Source organism: Geotrypetes seraphini, chromosome 7 (assembly GCF_902459505.1).
Source record: "Geotrypetes seraphini chromosome 7, aGeoSer1.1, whole genome shotgun sequence".
Classification (NCBI taxonomy): Eukaryota; Metazoa; Chordata; class Amphibia; order Gymnophiona; family Dermophiidae; genus Geotrypetes; species Geotrypetes seraphini.
In genome coordinates, this window is record NC_047090.1 from 192,887,650 (window position 1) to 192,902,716 (window position 15,067).

The window sequence follows — 15,067 nt, forward strand, 5'->3', positions numbered from 1 at the left end:
AAATTGTGGGTGTGTTTAAGTGCTGGGATAGCAGGAGTGGGGGGCTCTGGCAGAGGTGTGGGTGGGTTTAAGTGCTGGGATAGCAGGAGTGGGGGGCTCTGGCAGAGGTGTGGGTGTATTTCAGTGCTGGTATTGCAGGTGTGAGGGGCTCTGGCGAAGTTGTGGGTGGGTTTAAGTGCTGGTATAGCAGGAGTGGTGGGCTCTGGCAGAGGTGTGGGTGTATTTCAGTGCTGGTATTGCAGGTGTGTGGGGCTCTGGCAGAGGTGTGGGTGTATTTCTGTGCTGGTATTGTAGGTGTGGGGGGCTTTGGCAGAGGTGTGGGTGTGTTTCAGTGCTGGTATTGCAGGTGTGGGGGGCTCTGGCAGAGGTGTGGGTGTATTTCAGTGCTGGTATTGCAGGTGTGGGGGGCTCTGGCAGAGGTGTGGGTGTATTTCTGTGCTGGTATTGTAGGTGTGGGGGGCTTTGGCAGAGGTGTGGGTGTGTTTCAGTGCTGGTATTGCAGGTGTGTGGGGCTCTGGCAGAGGTGTGGGTGTATTTCAGTGCTGGTATTGCAGGTGTGGGGGGCTCTGGCAGAGGTGTGGGTGTGTTTCAGTGCTGGTATTGCAGGTGTGGGGGGCTTTGGCAGAGGTGTGGGTGTATTTCAGTGCTGGTATTGCAGGTGTGGGGGGCTTTGGCAGAGGTGTGGGTGTATTTCAGTGCTGGTATTGCAGGTGTGGGGGGCTTTGGCAGAGGTGTGGGTGTGTTTCAGTGCTGGTATTGCAGGTGTGGGGGGCTTTGGCAGAGGTGTGGGGGCTTTGGCAGAGGTGTGGGTGTATTTCAGTGCTGGTATTGCAGGTGTGGGGGGCTTTGGCAGAGGTGTGGGTGTATTTCAGTGCTGGTATTGCAGGTGTGGGGGGCTTTGGCAGAGGTGTGGGTGTATTTCAGTGCTGGTATTGCAGGTGTGGGGGGCTTTGGCAGAGGTGTGGGTGTATTTCAGTGCTGGTATTGCAGGTGTGTGGGGCTCTGGCAGAGGTGTGGGTGTATTTCTGTGCTGGTATTGTAGGTGTGGGGGGCTTTGGCAGAGGTGTGGGTGTGTTTCAGTGCTGGTATTGCAGGTGTGTGGGGCTCTGGCAGAGGTGTGGGTGTATTTCAGTGCTGGTATTGCAGGTGTGGGGGGCTCTGGCAGAGGTGTGGGTGTATTTCTGTGCTGGTATTGTAGGTGTGGGGGGCTTTGGCAGAGGTGTGGGTGTGTTTCAGTGCTGGTATTGCAGGTGTGTGGGGCTCTGGCAGAGGTGTGGGTGTATTTCAGTGCTGGTATTGCAGGTGTGGGGGGCTCTGGCAGAGGTGTGGGTGTATTTCTGTGCTGGTATTGTAGGTGTGGGGGGCTTTGGCAGAGGTGTGGGTGTGTTTCAGTGCTGGTATTGCAGGTGTGGGGGGCTTTGGCAGAGGTGTGGGTGTATTTCAGTGCTGGTATTGCAGGTGTGGGGGGCTTTGGCAGAGGTGTGGGTGTATTTCAGTGCTGGTATTGCAGGTGTGGGGGGCTCTGGCAGAGGTGTGGGTGTATTTCTGTGCTGGTATTGTAGGTGTGGGGGGCTTTGGCAGAGGTGTGGGTGTGTTTCAGTGCTGGTATTGCAGGTGTGGGGGGCTTTGGCAGAGGTGTGGGTGTATTTCAGTGCTGGTATTGCAGGTGTGGGGGGCTTTGGCAGAGGTGTGGGTGTATTTCAGTGCTGGTATTGCAGGTGTGGGGGGCTCTGGCAGAGGTGTGGGTGTATTTCAGTGCTGGTATTGCAGGTGTGGGGGGCTCTGGCAGAGGTGTGGGTGTATTTCAGTGCTGGTATTGTAGGTGTGGGGGGCTTTGGCAGAGGTGTGGGTGTGTTTCAGTGCTGGTATTGCAGGTGTGGGGGGCTTTGGCAGAGGTGTGGGTGTATTTCAGTGCTGGTATTGCAGGTGTGGGGGGCTCTGGCAGAGGTGTGGGTGTATTTCAGTGCTGGTATTGTAGGTGTGGGGGGCTTTGGCAGAGGTGTGGGTGTGTTTCAGTGCTGGTATTGCAGGTGTGGGGGGCTTTGGCAGAGGTGTGGGTGTATTTCAGTGCTGGTATTGCAGGTGTGGGGGGCTCTGGCAGAGGTGTGGGTGTATTTCAGTGCTGGTATTGCAGGTGTGGGGGGCTCTGGCAGAGGTGTGGGTGTGTTTCAGTGCTGGTATTGCAGGTGTGGGGGGCTCTGGCAGAGGTGTGGGTGTGTTTCAGTGCTGGTATTGCAGGTGTGGGGGGCTCTGGCAGAGGTGTGGGTGTATTTCAGTGCTGGTATTGCAGGTGTGGGGGGCTCTGGCAGAGGTGTGGGTGTATTTCAGTGCTGGTATTGCAGGTGTGGGGGGCTCTGGCAGAGGTGTGGGTGTGTTTCAGTGCTGGTATTGCAGGTGTGGGGGGCTCTGGCAGAGGTGTGGGTGTGTTTCAGTGCTGGTATTGCAGGTGTGGGGGGCTTTGGCAGAGGTGTGGGTGTATTTCAGTGCTGGTATTGCAGGTGTGGGGGGCTCTGGCAGAGGTGTGGGTGTATTTCAGTGCTGGTATTGTAGGTGTGGGGGGCTTTGGCAGAGGTGTGGGTGTGTTTCAGTGCTGGTATTGCAGGTGTGGGGGGCTTTGGCAGAGGTGTGGGTGTATTTCAGTGCTGGTATTGCAGGTGTGGGGGGCTCTGGCAGAGGTGTGGGTGTGTTTCAGTGCTGGTATTGCAGGTGTGGGGGGCTCTGGCAGAGGTGTGGGTGTGTTTCAGTGCTGGTATTGCAGGTGTGGGGGGCTTTGGCAGAGGTGTGGGTGTATTTCAGTGCTGGTATTGCAGGTGTGGGGGGCTTTGGCAGAGGTGTGGGTGGGTTTCAGTGCTGGTATTGCAGGTGTGGGGGGCTCTGGCAGAGGTGTGGGTGTATTTCAGTGCTGGTATTGCAGGTGTGGGGGGCTCTGGCAGAGGTGTGGGTGTGTTTCAGTGCTGGTATTGCAGGTGTGGGGGGCTCTGGCAGAGGTGTGGGTGTGTTTCAGTGCTGGTATTGCAGGTGTGGGGGGCTTTGGCAGAGGTGTGGGTGTATTTCAGTGCTGGTATTGCAGGTGTGGGGGGCTCTGGCAGAGGTGTGGGTGGGTTTCAGTGCTGGTATTGCAGGTGTGGGAGGCTCTGGCAGAGGTGTGCGTGGATACTAGCACTGGAATAGAGAAGGTGCTTAAAGCAGAAGCGAATCCTGGAGCATTATTGGGCCCAGGAGTGGAGTGAGGGGGATGTGCAGGATGAGCCGCTTCTCGCCTGCAGTTTTGGCGCCGTCTCCCTGTGGTAAGTTCTGCAGCCCCGCCCCCTTAGCCACAGAGAATGCCAACACCTGCGGCCCCGCCCCGCCTCCGTCTCGCGCGCTTTCCCGCCTCCTACCTGACACCTTATCCCGCAGCTCGCTCGCCAGCAGCTCCGCACAGCAGAGTTCCTTCTCCGACGCCCCGCCCCCTCCGACGCAACGTCTCTCCCTCATGACGCCACTTCCGGTTTCCGGCGGGGTTGAGGTAAAGACGTTGCGTCGGGGATGAGATGCCGTGGGTTGACACGTTGCTGGGGGCGGGTGGGCTGGGCTTCGACCTCGCTAGGTGCCGCTGTGGTTCGGCCGTGAGTCCCGGAGGAAGGGAAAGCCTTAGACCAGCACCCGCTCCTGCGCGGGTTCTGAGGCGCCGGTTGACGCGGGTTTTGCGCATGCCTAGTAGAGAGCGTCGCAAGCCTGCCGATTGGCTCCTGCGCTGCACGCGACTACCACTTGCTCCCTTGGGTTTGGGGGGGTTATTTTTAAGTCTTTGTATTTTTAGTGAGAAAATAAGTTCCTTACAAACACAATATAAACATCGAAATCGATGTAAAGCAAAGGCGCTTACTACAAAGTTAAACCTAAGAATGTGGTAGATGTGTCATCTATGTCAAGCAAGGTAGATAAAAGAGACCATGGGCTCGGTTCCACCTCCTCTTGAGTAGGTGGTAGTTTTTGGCCAGCGCAGGGGTTAGCGCGTGATGAAAAGTCGCACGCATTGACCCCACAAGCGCAGCTTGATAAAAGGAGCCCCATGTGTCAGTGGTTTGGGAATGTAATAAGGATTTCTTTGCTTAATACGTTTCATATCGATACGTTAAGCCAACTAAATTCCTCCATTGCATGTAATGAATTTTGGATAGGGCTTTCCAAGAGTTTAAGATGTTTTTAAAGTGGTGGACAGCAAAGACAGTAGGCACTATTGCTGGCTTAGGATATGTTGAAACATAAATATTGCAAAATAATATGGGGCTCATAATCAAAAGAGAAAAGTGTCCAAAAACTGGCTTAAGTCGGCACTTGGACGAACATTTCTCAAAAACGTCCAAGCGCCGATAATAAAATCGGGTTTGGGACATATTTCTAAACGACCTAGGCCTTCATAGTGCCGCTCAACATCCAAAGCTAAATGGGGTGTTTCGAGAGGCGTGTCAAGGGTGAGAGTTGGGCGGGATGTGGACCGGCTTAGACTTAGTCATACAGCATGTATAACTGAAAGTTTAACAACAGAGCCTAGACGGAACTTGAATGTTGTGACTTAGACATGTAAAACATGGTCTAAGTCACAAAAACCCATCTAAATTCACCAGATAAGCACTGCAAACACATAACACAGACCCCCACACACTACCCCAGTGATCACCAACCCCCCCCATAAAAATTTTATTCACAACTTTAAATTTCGGCCTCTGGACCATCATCGCCTGGCATAGGAAAGCCTAGTCGTCCAGCCCAGAGGCAGCTTAAGTCGTCTTGGGGGGTGGTTTAGGGACCCATGCCCATAAGCCCCTGTAATCACTGCATTGATACTTAAACATGTGCACTCCCTTATACACCCCCAAAACCCTTTTTTACTGGCATATAAGTGGCTCCTGCAGCTATAAGGGCTATTGGGGTGGTAGATAAGTGGGTCTAGGGGATTCTGGAGGTGGTTTGGGGGGGCTCACCATCACCTATAAGGGAGCTGTAGTGAGGAGAAGCCATGGCACCCTTTTTGTGAAATTCACAGCAGTGCCCTGTAAAGTACCCCACTATTTAGGTGCCATGTCTGGGTGTGCAGTCCATCACTTTGCAGACCCCTCCCACGTCCAATAGGGCTTGTTCTAGGCGTTTTGGACTTGGACAGAAAGTTGGACGGAAATGTGGTATAAAGATGGACGATTTAGTGGCTTGGACGATCAGATCGCCAGGACATATAATTAGATGATTTTCGAAAGTAAAAAAAAGTTGGACATATCTTTCGAAAATGTGTCTTAGGCTCTTTTTAACTTTGGACGACTTGCGAGATGGACATAAACGGACTTAGACACCACTTTCGATTATGCCCCTCCACGCCTGTATGTTAATTCAACTGTCAAAAATTGAACAAATAGTATTCCAATCCAATATGATTGAACAAATTTGGAAGGCTACTTGTTACCTGCTGGTAAGCTATTGAGGTACTGTTTCCTACCCCTCGGGGACCCAGCATTTCCAGAAATTGAATTTCCTGCTGGTGAACTGTGGAGCCACTCCTCGAGCAGGCACCTGCGGGGACGTCAGGACCGCGTCATCGGGGTCCTTGTCTTTTCCCTTATGAAGCCCCTTTGGAGCCACGCGGAGTCAAGTGGAGTTAAAATTGAAGAGATTGGAATATCTTGGTAAATATTCTTTCCTATATAATTACGTTGCAATCTATTACTTCTTTCTTCTTGTTTAACATGGGAAAAAGGAAAGTGAAACTTAAAAGTTCAACTCCAGTCTTAATGGGTCCGATTCACCGCCACTTGTTACCGGCTAATGTTAATCCTATAATGTCTAGCACTGCATCAACATCAGGGGCATCTCTCAGTCCCTTGGACAGAACTCCTCAACTCCCTCCGGTAACTTCTTCTGAGGTCTACCCATTGGGTAGACCTATTGAGTCTCTAGAAGAGCTCCAGCAGGGAATAGCATCGGCTCTGAATTATGGAGCGATGCCTAAGGCCATCTCTTTTCAAGAGGAGGCCCTTACCCTGCAGAAGACTCATGAGGCTCCTCAAGAATTTTCCCTAAAAGATCTTTGGTTGATTAGTGTACGAGTTGAAGGATTGTTGAAGTCAGTAGCTATTCAGAATTTAAATTTTTCTCAGGAAGTTATTCAGAAGTTAGAAAACAATGATTCCAGTGTAAAGATTTTAGACAAACGTCTTGCAACAACTGAATCTCAGATAACATCTTTGCAAACATTTACTGTCTCAGCTGTAAAGGATTCATTCCCATGTAATACATTCAAAGTTTGAAATGTTTGAAAACTTTTTAAGAGTTAAAAATCTGCATCTAGTTAATTTTCCAAGGATTCACTTATTAACACCTGAAATTTTATTAAGGAAATTCTTTAGGGAAATCCTTGGTTTAGTTAACGCAGATTTATTACCTATATCAACATGTTACTACATTCCACAAAAAAAGAAAATTACTACTGAAACAGGATTAGAAGAACTTGTCCCCACAGAATTTGATCTTACCGGTTTTTTGGAAGACCCTCAAAATACTATTTTGACTAAAGCAACATTATTGGTAAAATGTTCAAATGAGTCTGACAAAACACTGATCTTAAAAACCTATTTTCAGAATAAAAATAAGAAGTTCTGTGGAGACAATGTTCTAGTGTTTCCGGATGTTGCCAAGGCAACTCAGTTTAAAAGGAAGGCCTTTTTGGTATTAAAACTTCGAGTCCTGGCAATTGAAGCATCCTTTTACTTAAAGTTTCCTTGCAAATGTTTGATTAAACATCAGCATAAAGATTATATCTTCTGGGATCCTTTACAACTTGAGCAATTTTTATTAGTTCAAGAATCTCATAAATCATGAACGTCTACTCCGGAAACTGAAGAACTATGGGGTGGACGGAGACGTACCTAGATGGATCAGAAACTGATTGGCAGGTAGGAAACAGAGGATAGGGGTGAAGGGTCACTACTCAGACTGGAGGAGGGTCACGAGTGGTGTTCAGCAGGGCTCGGTGCTCGGGCCGCTGCTATTTAATATATTCATAAATGATCTAGAAACAGGGACGAAGTGTGAGATAATAAAATTTGCGGATGACACCAAACTATTTAGTGGAGCTCGGACTAAAGAGGACTGCGAAGAATTGCAAAGGGATTTGAACAAACTAGAGGAATGGGCGACGAGATGGCAGATGAAGTTCAACATTGAGAAATGTAAAGTATTGTATGTGGGAAGCAGAAACTCAAGGTACAACTATACGATGGGAGGGATGTTATTGAATGAGAGTACCCAAGAAAGGGACTTGGGGGTAATGGTGGACATGACAATGAAGCCAACGGCACAGTGCGCAGCGGCCGCAAAGAGTGCGAATAGAATGCTAGGTATAATCAAGAAGGGTATTACAACCAGAACGAAAGAAGTTATCCTGCCGTTGTATCGGGCGATGGTGCGTCCGCATCTGGAGTACTGCGTCCAATATTGGTCACCGTACCTTAAGAAGGATATGGCATTACTCGAGAGGGTCCAGAGGAGAGCGAAACATCTGATAAAAGGGATGGAAAACCTTTCATACGCTGAGAGATTGGAGAAACTGGAGAAGAGGAGACTAAGAGGGGATATGATAGAGACTTACAAGATCATGAAGGGCATAGAGAGAGTAGAGAGGGACAGATTCTTCAAACTTTCAAAAAATAAAAGAACAAGAGGGCATTCGGAAAAGTTGAAAGGGGACAGATTCAAAAAAATGCTAGGAAGTTCTTCTTTACCCAACGTGTGGATTGCACTTCCAGAGGATGTAATAGGGCAGAGTACAGTACTGAGATTTAAGAAAGGACTGGACAATTTCCTGCTGGAAAAGGGGATAGAAGGGTATAGATCAGGGGTCTGCAACCTTTAAGACATAAAGAGCCACTTGGACCCGTTTTCGAAAAGAAAAAAAAACTTGGAGCCGCAAAACCATTATAAAACAAATCTAACACTGCATATATTGTTTCTTATCTTAATGCTATATACAGGATCACTAAATTGAAAATAAAATCATTTTTCCTACCTTTGCTATTTGGTGATTTCATGAGTCTCTGGTTGCACTTTCTTCTTCTGACTGTGCATCCAATCTTTCTTCCTTTCTTTCAGCCTCCTGTATGTTTCCTCTCCTCCAGACCTCATTCTCTCCCCCCAACTTTTTCTTTCTGTCTCCCTGTTCCCCCTTCTTTCTGTCTCCGTGCCGTCCCCCAAGCCACTCGGTTTGCTGCCACCGCAATCGGGGAACAGCCCCCAAGCCACCGCCGTCCCAAGCTTTCCCTGCAGAAGTGTTGCGCTGACCAGCATTCCGCTCCCTGACGTCAATTCTGACGTAGGAGAGGAAGTTCCGGGCCAACAAGGCATTTCTCCTCATTCCATCCAGCCTGAGCCCCATCTCTCCTTGATCCAGCATTTCCCTTCTGTGTCTGTCAGAATTACCATTCCACCTATTTTCCAGCATCCCCCTTCTTTGTGTCCATCTCACCTATATCCCTATCTCACCACTTTTTCAGAATCTTCATTTGTCTCTGTCCTTGTCTTTACCCCATGTTCACCATTTGCCCTTTCAATGTCTTTATCTCCCCCCCACACACACACTTTTTCAGTATTACTTCTATGTCTCTATTTCACCTCCTCTTCATGTCCCCTCTGTATCTCTATCCTTATTCAGTAGGTCCTGCTTACCCTTTCTCTTCTTTGTGTCACTATCTCCATTTTCAGCTTTCCCCCCTTTTCCTTTGTTACTGCACCCTGTAGCTAGAATCTTTCCACCCTCCCTCCACTCCGGCCCAGCCCAGTATGAAAGATTTCCTTTTGTTTCCCTCCCCTCTCTCTTTCTCTCTCTCTTCTCCTCCCTCACCCACGAGTCCTGCATCTGGCAACACCCCCCTGCTCCGCGGCTCTCTTCAGCAACTCGTCAGCAGCAGTGATCAAGACAAGCTGCCGACATCGAGGCCTTCCCTCTACGAGTCCCGCCTTTGTGGAAAAAGGAAGTTGAAACAAGCGGGACTCGCAGAGGGTAGGCCCCGACGTCAGAAGCTGCTGCTTAGTTGCCGAAGAGAGCCGCGGAGCAGGGGATGTGGCCGGAAGCAGGTAGAAGGGAGAGGGAGATAGGAAGGCTGTAGATCTCCGGAGCATGAACCGACCCCGGCCAGGATGATTTCTTTTTCAGGCACCTTACAAGTCCAGCGTCGCGGGGGAAATAGCCATGCTGAGCAGTGAGCTCAGCACTACACAGATGAAAGCCTTGCTTGCTGATTGGTCCGGCGGGGCGGGGCCGCCGGACCAATCAGCAAGCAAGGCTTTCATCTGTGTATGTGCTGAGCTCACTGCTCAGCATGGCTATTTCCCGCCGCGACGCCGGACTTAAGCTGCATGCCTGCGTGACACACTACCGGAGCCGCAGCAAAGGTGGAAAAGAGCCGCATGCGGCTCTGGAGCCGCAGGTTGCCGACCCCCGGTATAGATAGAGGATTACTGCACAGGTCCTGGACCTGTTGGGCCGCCGTATGAGCGGACTGCTGGGCACGATGGACCTCAGGTCTGACCCAGCGGAGGCATTGCTTATGTTCTTATGATAACTACTGATTTCTTTTGGAGTTAATTGGAAATACCAGTAGAATTGAGAAAGTTAAAATTTATTTGAAAGATTATATAATTAGTTTACTATTACTTGAAATTTCTTTAAATATTGATTATCCTTTTTGTGTTGAAAGAAGGTAACCTCCCTTAAATGTGGACTAGATCAATGGTTCCCAACCCTGTCCTGGAGGAACACCAGGCCAATTGGGTTTTCAGGCTAGCCCTAATGAATATGCATGAAGCAAATTTGCATGCCTATCACTTCCATCATATGCAAATCTCTCTCATGCATATTCATTAGGGCTAGCCTGAAAACCCGATTGGCCTGGTGTTCCTCCAGGACAGGGTTGGGAATCACTGGACTAGATGGTAATATTGATGATGATATGGATATAATTTTACTTTGTTTAAATTTCCATTCTTATACTCTGTATAATTGTATAATTTGGAAAATTATAATAAATAAAAAAAATTGAACAAATTTACAGTTTTACAAGACCAACAGGAATGAGAAAGTGATGGATTAATATAGTGTGTCTTAATTGGTGTCCAACACGATGTATGAGCTATACACTATTAGAGAAATTGTATTGCAAATCTTAGTCCCATTTGTGTTGTAGTTCTGTTAAATATTCAGAAAATAAAGACTTCATGAGACTATCTATTCCAAGATTAAGCAACAGGGGGTGTGACTAACTAACCTGACTGAGAAATTGGAGAAACAAGAAGAAAGTTTGAAGGAAGTGAAGACTGTTCAATTGGAAATGATCATTTATTTCTCACAAGTTGGAAAATTTTGAAAATTCACTCAGGAGAAATAACTTAAGATTTCTTTTTTTTTAATTCTTTATTCATTTTCAAACTTTCATCAAGTGTACAGGCATTAAATAAACAACATTAAAGTACAACACTTGCAACTCTTATTACTGTATCTTATAATTATAATTAACCCTCATCCCACCCCCCCTACCCATTATTCTTTTCTGAGATAAAGAATAAAATGTGACCCTCCCCCCTCCCAGCATTAGATGGTGTATCTTTCAATAGAAAAAAAAATGGCATTTAATCATTACAATAATTCGTTAATGGCTCTCAAATTTTAATAAAATTCTTATAATTACCATGTTGTATAGCTAATGATCTTTCCATTTTATATATGTGACAAAGTGAATTCCACCAAAACTTATAACTTAGTCTACTATGATCTTTCCAATTCCTAGTAATATGTTGAATGGTGACTCCTGTCACTATCAATAAAAGTTTATTATTATTCGCTGATATCTGGCTCTTTTTCCTCATCGACATTCCAAATTTTATGGTATCATAAGATAATGCTACGTAATTTTCCAATAAACAATTTACTTGATTCCAAATTGAATTCCAAAAGGCTAAAATATAGGGACAGTGAAACAAAAGATGATCTAAAGTCCCTACTTCAATGTTTAAATGCCAGCATCTATTAGACTTTGAACTATTTAACTTCTATAATCTAACCGGGATCCAAAATACTCTATGCAAAAGAAAAAACCATGTTTGTCTCATAGATGCAGACATTGTACATCTCGTCCTCCAAGACCAAATTTGTGGCCATTGAGATAACTTAAGATTTCTGAACTTTCCTAAATGTCCCGTCATCTCTCCAGTGGAGATGGCGAGAAAATGTTTCCAAGAAGTCCTAGCCATTCCATTGGAAAATTTACCTCCAATTGTTAGAGCTTATTTCTTGGACATTAAGAGACCTCAAGGGGAATCTACTCCTAAAGGAAAATCTAAAGATAATGTTGATTTGTCTTTATTTCTGGAAAGTTCTCATGAGGTGGCTAGAACCACTCTCTTATTGAATCTAGTCTTGGAAAGCAATAGAGAATATGTTTTATGCCTATATTTCCATCATTTAAATGATAAATTTTTGGGCTCAAATGTTAGAATTTTCCCGGTCCTAGCTTTGAAAACCCAGAGGCATAGAAAGGAGTTCTTGGCTTTGCATCCAGAGCCCTGGCCCTTGGGGCTACTTTTTTGCTCAAATTTCCAGCAAAATGTTTTATTTCTTATCAAAATAAAAATTTTCTTTTCTTTGAGCCTGAACAGCTATTAGATTTTTTAGGGCCAAAAGAAGGGTTGGTTTCTTAGTCTGTGGATGAATGACCTGTCTACCGGCTGTAGGGAGGGTATCCATTGCCGTTATTCTATATCTGTATAATTTTGTGCAATTAATTGAAATTTATTTTCTCTCTTGATTACAAATTTGTGGACTGAATAGTTGATTGAATTTTCTAGCATATGTATGTTAAAAATTTTCTCGCATTTTTTTATATTTTGATCTCTTTTCAAGATTGTAATGCTTGATGTTTGAATTGTAAAAGGCTGTGAGGAGTTTGTGGCGCAGTGGTTAAAGCTACAGCCTCAGCACCCTGGGGTTGTGGGTTCAAACCCACGCTGCTCCTTGTGACCCTGGGCAAGTCACTTAATCCCCCCATTGTCTCAGGTACATTAGACAGATTGTGAGCCCACTGGGACAGACGGGGAAAATGCTTGAATACCTGGGAGAACGGTATAGAAAATTGAATAAATAGATAGTGTGGAAAGTTTCAACCTCTGATAACCAGAGCTGGTATTGTGATGTCATAATGCCTCCTTCCACCAATAAGAGCTAACCTCATCAGTGATGTCACAATGGCTTGATTGTCCTTTACTTGGCTCACTTTTACTACATTATGGTTTCTAGAGTGGTGCAGTGGTTAAAGCTACAGCCTCAGCACCCTAAGGGTGTAGGTTCAAACCCATGCTGCTCCTTGTGACCCTGGCCAAGTTACTTAATCCCCCCATTGCCCCAGGTTACATTAGATAGACTGTGAGTCCCCCAGGACAGACAGGGAAAAATACTTGAGTACCTAAATAAATTAATGTAAAACCATTCTGAGCTCTCTTGGGAGAACAGCATAGAAAATTGAATAAAATATATAAATTGTTTGCAATAAATTATCAATAAAGGAAAAGCACTTAATTTCTGTGATTATTTTCTTTAGAGAATTTCATAATTGAATCCATTTATAGAACTGAATATCAGAGAGGTTAAAAATAGATTGTAAATCAGCAAAAGATTTTAATAAAGGATTAGTATTATTGTATTAATTATAAGGAGGTAATTTAAGTCCCATTTATTAGAAGATTGCCAAATATTCCAAGAAATCATTTTTTTTCATTATTATTTTGAAAATCAATAGCAAGTAATATACTTGTTTAAGTAACATGAAAAGTAATAGTACATAAAAAGAAAATCAAATTAAAGGAAATTTCAAATCCATGCAAGTGCCTCATCAAATATTTAGGGACAAAATATACTTTTTTTGTTCCAGACCATCTCTGGAGCTTTCTGGACATGAAGAAGATCTCCAAGATGTAACGGGTGTGATTATGTAATGAGGAGTTGTTCCCGTTAAACTATTTCCTTTATTGTTTTTCCCCAACAGTGTCTTGGGGTCTAAGAAGATTAAATGCCAATTGAAAAGTGGCACCTAAATCTTTCGTCTCTTGCCTCAGTGTTAAGAATATTTTCCTCCTTTCTTGGGTTGTTTTATTAACATCAGGGTATATCCAAATATGTTGTCCAAGAAAAGGAATATGCAAGTTATAAAAATACAATTTTAAGACAACATTGAGATCCTGTTGGAACACAAATGAGAAGTAAGGTAGCTCTTTCTTCCAATGTTACCACAGATGTTTCCAAAATTGCTGATATATTTCCCAAATCAAGAGGTTGATTCTGATTCTGAGGACCTTGAAGATTTTCTAAAGTCTCACTTCAATTTTTCTTTATAGGACCAGGTAAATAGTAGATTTTATTCAAAGGAGGAATAATCTCAGGAGTTAAACTTAATATTTGTAGTAAATATTTCCTAAACAGTTCCACTGAGGAAATCTCTGACGATCTAGGAAAATTCAGTATTCTCAAGTTCAATCTTCTATTATAGTTCTCCAATTGCTCTATCTTTCTGTGTATCATTAATTTATCTTTAATCAGACTTTCAAAAACAGACTTCAAAGCAATTATCTCCTGATTCACTTTGTCAAACTTACCCCCTCTTTTACGAAACTGCAATAGCAGTTACAGGCGCGGGGAGCCGTGCTGAATGGCCCGTGCTGCTCCCGACGCTTATAGGAACTCAATGAGTGTCGGGAGCAGCGTGGGCCATTCATTGCGGCTCCCCAAGCTAGAAACTGCTGTCACAGTTTCATAAAAGGAGGCCTAAGACTCATTATCCGTTTTTAAATCTTCAACTGTTTTTACCAAAGAGTCTACCTTACTTACTAATAACAAGGTTTCTCCCGCTGTTTTTTGCATAGTACTATTCATTCTCTGGAGTGTCTTCCAAGCATTCAGTAAAGTTACCTCCAACGGGGTCGGAGCATTGCCTTCGACCCCTAGTTGAATCTTCTTCACTGCAGCTCCATCCTCTGTTCTGCTCCCCTCTAACAAGTCGGCTCCTTCAACCACTTTGGTCTCAAGGCCATTTAGCTGCTCGAACTCAGCGACTGCAGGATATGGAGGCACTAATAACAATTTATATACCGCAAAGCCGTAAAGTTCATGTGGTTTACAATAGTTAAAAAAGAATACAATAAAGTAAAAGAAACTAATATGTTATAAACCAATAGCTAATACCCTAAAAATCTGAGTACGGTAATTACATTACATTACATTAGAGATTTCTATTCCGCCTGTGCCTTGCGGTTCTAAGCGGATTACAAATTAGAAGAGATCTGGACATTTCCGAGAGAATTACATAACAAAGATTCATGTAAGTTACATGATACGGTAGAAAGTTACAAATTAGAAGATATCTGGATTTTTCCGAGAGAATTACATAGCAAAGATTCAAGTAAATTGCAGAATACAGTGGAGAATAACATTATATTCGGGTAACAGAAGAAAGTTATTTAACATTGAAGGAAGACGTTTGTTGGATACAGATGGTGGTTGCTTATTTAGGAATCTGAATACATATTGGTAGGTATGTTTCGAGGAGTTAACTAATGTGTTATTCATGGGGGAGAAAGCATGTGCGAGTAGGGAGGAGATTAGTAAGTAGGGAAGTGTTTTTTGAATAGAAATGTTTTGATTTCTTTTCGAAACACTTTAATGTCTGTTGTTTTGATCATCAGTTTGGTGATGGTAGGATCAATTTTCGCTGCCTGTGTCGCTAAAAGGTTGTCGTATAGTTTCTTGCGTCGGGTACCATTGTGAGGGGGGAAGGTGAAAAGGTTCTGAGTTCTCCTTGTTCTGGGTGTGCGGTAGCGGTATAGGCGGTTGTTTAGGTAACTGGGGGCAGTACCATGGGTTACTTTAAATAGAAGACAGTAGAATTTGAATTGAGTTCTTGCTTTTATCGGAAGCCAGTGAGAGTCTAGATAGGCGGCGGTGATGTGGTCAAATTTGCTAAGTGAGTAGATGAGTCTGATGGCTGTGTTCTGAACA

The 15,067-nt window shown here is 44.8% G+C and overlaps 1 protein-coding gene across 2 annotated transcripts in view; it reads right to left on the reverse strand.

Annotated features, from left to right (window-relative positions):
- The window catches only part of JDP2 (Jun dimerization protein 2), a 70,221-nt gene extending 66,556 nt beyond the window's left edge, over positions 1–3,665 (reverse strand). Inside the window, exon 1 of one of the 2 annotated variants that reach the window (XM_033953189.1) lies at positions 3,381–3,665. The gene's annotated coding sequence lies outside the window, so the exon portion shown is untranslated. Of the gene's footprint in view, positions 1–3,260; positions 3,352–3,380 lie in introns of those variants that run through there. The other variant, XM_033953191.1, reaches the window with a different exon arrangement.
- Between the last annotated feature and the right edge of the window lie 11,402 nt (positions 3,666–15,067).